This window comes from Mus caroli, unplaced genomic scaffold (assembly GCF_978045245.1).
Source record: "Mus caroli unplaced genomic scaffold, Mus_caroli_1 scaffold_5, whole genome shotgun sequence".
NCBI classification, from domain to species: Eukaryota; Metazoa; Chordata; class Mammalia; order Rodentia; family Muridae; genus Mus; species Mus caroli.
In genome coordinates this window covers 79927812-79932716 of record NW_028227260.1, presented here as the reverse complement: position 1 = coordinate 79932716, position 4905 = coordinate 79927812, and the positions used below count along the sequence as shown (strand labels likewise).

At 41.8% G+C, this 4905-nt stretch overlaps 1 pseudogene; it reads right to left on the bottom strand.

Moving 5' to 3' along the window:
• Positions 1-2529: 2529 nt before the first annotated feature.
• On the bottom strand, positions 2530-4634 carry LOC110286272 (actin-histidine N-methyltransferase pseudogene; annotated as a pseudogene).
• Between the last annotated feature and the right edge of the window lie 271 nt (positions 4635-4905).

Here is a 4905-nt window from a genome sequence, read left to right as displayed (position 1 = left end):
TCGGGGCCTTGATACAACTTCAGAATGGTTTCCTTGTCATTATTCCGTACAAGGCCCTCGTCCCTCTCTACCCCCCATTTGGTTCTTAGGAGGAGGTCCCCTCGTGACCCTCGAATAACTGGACCTGCTGGACGGGTCAATTTTAAATCCAGCTACTTCATTGAAGCTGTTTATCAGGCTTAGGAGTTCTCTGGTGGAATTTTTAGGGTCACTTATATATACTATCATATCATCTGCAAGAAGTGATATTTTGACTTCTTCCTTTCCAATTTGTATCCCCTTGATCTCCTTTTGTTGTCTAATTGCTCAGGCTAGGACTTCAAGTACAATGTTGAATAGGGAGGGAGAAATTGGGCAGCCTTGTCTAGTCCCTGATTTTAGTGGGATTGCTTCCAGCTTCTCACCATTTACTTTGATGTTGGCTACTGGTTTGCTGTAGATTGCTTTTATCATGTTTAGTTATGGGCCTTGAATTCCTGATCCTTTCAAGACTTTGTCATGAAGGGGTGTTGGATTTTGTCAAATGCTTTCTCTGCGCCTAAGGAGATGATCATGTGTTTTTTGTCTTTGAGTTTGTTTATATAATGGATTACGTTGATGGATTTCCGTGTATTAAACCATACCTGCATCCTTGGAATAAAACCTACTTGACCAGGATGGATGATTGTTTTAATGTGTTCTTGGATTCGGTTAGCGAGAATTTTATTGAGTATTTTTGCATCAATATTCATAAGGGAAATTGGTCTGAATTTCTCTATCTTTGTTGGATCTTGCTGTGGTTTAGATATCAGAGTAATTGTGGCTTCATAGAATGAGTTGGGTAGAGTACCTTCTACTTCTATTTTGTGGAATAATTTGTGCCGAAGAAGCCAGGGTTCCTGATACCATGCATCAAGCCATCACTGGAGTCAGTGTACTTCTCTAAAACAAAGCCAACATTGAAAACAGAAGAGGATTCTAGTAATACTTTGATTTAAGAAAAAGAACAAAATTTTAATACCTCAACAAAGAACACAAAAAGTAAGCAAATCCTTAGAAATCTCTAAATATACATGTGTGTGTTTATATAATTAGGATTATCATCAATATTTTAAGACAATTTTTTTCTTTAGATACTGGGGATATTATTGTTAAGGAAAAAAAATGCCCAGACTCTGTTTTTTGTTTGTTTGTTTGTTTTATTTTTCTTTGTTTTGCTTTTTATTGGTTATTTTATTTATTTATATTTCAAATGTTATTCCCCTTCCCAGTTTCCCCTTTCCAAACTCTCTCTCATTCCCCCTCCCACTGCTTCTATTATGGTGCTTCCTTACTCACCCACCCATTCCTGTCTCCCTTCTCTGGCATTCCCCTGCACTGGGGCATAGAGCATTTATAGGACCAAGGGCCTCCCCTTCCATGGATGCCAGATAAGGCAATCCTCTGCTACCTATGCAGATGGAGCGATGGGACCCTCCATGTGTACTCTTTGGTTGGTGGTTTAGTCATTGGTAGCTCTGAGGGGTCTGGTTGGTTTATATTGTTGTTGTTCCTATGGGTTGCAAACCCCTTCAATTCCTTCAGTCCTTCCACTAATTCCGCCATTGGGGTCACTGTGCTGAGTCCCATGGTTGGCTGCAAGCATCCACATCTTTATTGGTCAAATGCTGGCAGAGCTTCTCCAGAGACAGCCATATCAGGGTGTGGCTGTACTGGGCTTCTGTTCAGCAAACACTTCTTAGCATCCACAATAGTGTCTGCAGTTGGCATCTGCATATAGGATGAGATGCAGTATTTGAATGGCTTTTCCTTCAGCCTCTGCTCCACTCTTTGTCCCTGTATTTCCTTTAGATGGGAGAAATTCTGGTTTAATATGTTTGAGATGGGTAGGTGGTGCCATCCCTCAACTGGGTGCTGTGCCTAACTGCCTAACCTCTGGATATGGTCTCTATGGGTTCTTTCTTCCCTTTGTTAGGTATTTCAGCTAATGTTATCCCTGTTGGGTACAAGGAGCCTCTTCCTTTTCTGGCAACTGGGAATATCTGGTGGCTACTCCCAGTTCTCCAATTCCCACTACTATATACCTCTGTTCAATATCCTGACCCTCTGTACATACTCTATTTGTAATGACCTCACACAACTTTCTTTTCACCGTGCCTCAACTCAACCCAGAGTCCAACATCAACTCCTCAGCAGGATGCAAAGTCAGCATTCATTCTGGAGTGAGGACAACTGGCCTGCAGAGCACAGATCAGCAAGTACTTCACTGTTCCCAGGAAGAGAAGTGAGCTCTTAGAGCTGGTCTGCAGTCTTTCAAAGGTACCTCTTCCTCTCTGCTACTGTTCCCTGCTTTGTTCTGCTCAAAAGCAAGATTGAAATCTTAATCAAATCAGGAAGCTAGATCTTTAAAATAATTTAAAAATCACTTTATATAAAGCAGCACAAACATATGCCTTTCTGCGAAAAGAAAAATGTTAATGAAGTACATGGTGATGTGGTTGTGGGCTGTCAACAACTTCTGCTCAACTGGATCCTGTGAGCATCTCAGAGTTATTCCTTTACCTTGCTCATGCTGCCTGAAAACTCTTCCATGTCTCCAGTCACATTTTCACTTTCTTCTGGCCTTAAGCTTTCTCTTTCAAACCTGGTCCCATTGGGGATTGAGTTTTCCCCATTGAGGAGCTTCCTTTTCAGCAGCCTTGATTTTCCTGACAGTCTCTGTGAGGCTCAAAGATTCCTGAACCCCTGCCTCCTTCCCTAGCTTTTTCAGGACCAGAGGGAGTCTTGAGTCCCTCACTTCACCCTCCAATAGTCCCAGGTCACTCTCCTAGTGTACTGGTTAGTTTTGTATCAACTTGACACAGCTGGAGTTATCACAGAGAAAGAAGCTTCAGTTGGGGAAATGCCTCTAAGAGATCCAGCTGTAGGGCATTTTCTATATTAGTAATCAATGGGGAAGGGCCCCTTGTGGGTGGGACCATTCCTGGGCTGATAGTCTTGGGTTCTATAAGAGAGTAGGCTGAGCAAACCAGGGGAAGCAAGCCAGTAAAGAACATCCCTCCATGGCCTCTGCATTAGTTCCTGCATTTTGACCTGCTTGAGTTCCAGTCCTGACTTCCTTGGTGATGGACAGCAGTATGGAAGTGTAAGCTGAATAAACCCTTTCCTCCCTGACTTGCTTCTTGGTAATGATGTTTGTGCAGGAATAGAAACCCTGACTACGAGGGCAGTGGTGCCCTTGCCTCCATATGCTTGTGGTACTACTCTTGATTCATGACTGCACTCTTCACTGCTTTTTCCAAAATCTCCTTCTTACTCAGATGCAATTTAATGGCCATTGTGGCACCGAAAAATAGGTCAGTTTTGTTTTGATTTGTTTTGTTTTGTTTTCAAGACGATCTTATCTTCATCAATTGTTTTATATGTTGTTAAAAGAAGTGAGGCTCTATCTTCCAAAAATGTCCAAAGTTTGACCTCATTGTCCAAGCTGAAAGGAAAATCCAAGTTCCCCAGAGTGAAGATCCTGTTAATGGTGCTGTCTCCAAGCAAATGCTCGTTTAGTTCCTCTTCAATCATGCAGAACACTAGAAGCTTGGCAGAAATGGGTGGCTCAGTAAAATGCATGTAAACATACTGGATGTTGGGATGCCAGCCTGAGCCATTATCTCAGCCTTCATGGCATAGACCCTGTCATCACTTTTACTCACTCCAAACTTTATTTACACTCTGTCATGTGAATTATTGTCAAAGTAAAAAAAAAAAAAAAAGTCACTGTGGATCACAAACTCTGCATTTGATTGAGTTCCATAAAAAATGTAAATTTGACCTGCAGCCTGAAAGTCCTGCAGAGTCACACACTCACAGTGGTAATCTTCCAGATTATAGCCAGTTGTGATCATGCCATTGATATGATTGTACATGTCCCATAAAGAATCGGAGCCAAGGTCACTCAGAAGCCATCCTCTGTAGGGACTTGGTTATGCCAAGATGGCACACCTGTAGTGCTCCTAAATGAAAGAATTCTTCAAAGGCAGTTTGTTGGCATAAGGATTGTTCTGGATGATTTTATAAAAATAGGCATAATGATGTGTTGTATTTTTATACTGGCTGAAGACATCATGGATGGCTTCTGTCGACTGAATTCATCACAATTCCTCTTCTTCGAAGTAGAGAGGGGTATCATATTTAATGGGGAGGGTCTAAATGTATGGTTGCCAGAAAGAGTTGGGGCTGGCTCTTTCACACAGCAGATGAAAGGCCAGTGCATTTTTTCCCATAGCTTGGAGAATTTGATCTTGAGAATACAAAAGCCATAATACTGAATTCTTAGCAAATTCAACAGTCTTCAGTAACTTTCTTGGAACCCATAAAAATAATTCTTCTGCCATGATGTCTCTTGATGATCTCAAACAAAAACCCTCTGCTTTGAAGTTAACAATTTGAAAACTCTCAACAGAAGCCCCATTTTCAGAGGCCCATTTCATTAAATCAAGGAAATAATCCTCCCTTTTCCCATCAAAAATAACAGACAAACCTTTTTGCTTCTTTTGTATTTTCTCCACTAGAGCCACAATCTCCATGTACTCTTCCCATTCTTTTCCTGGTCCAGGTGCAGGAGTACTACATTTCTGCAACAGCTTACCTGTCAGGTTTAAGAGTTTTCACTAAACTTTTCTCACCCATTTTCTGATCACATGCTTCACCTATGAGCAGTGGCAGCACCACACTCCACCCTGGGTCCATCATCCCCTTCAACCAACCCTCAGGCTGCAATGGTGGTGGTGACAGGTGGTGGTGGCAGTGGCTAGATGCCTTTTTTCTTTCTTTTTTTTATAAACTCAATTCTTTTTTTTTAATTAGGTATTTATTTCATTTACATTTCCAATGCTATCCCAAAAGTCCTTCACCTGCCCCCCCCCCCCGCCC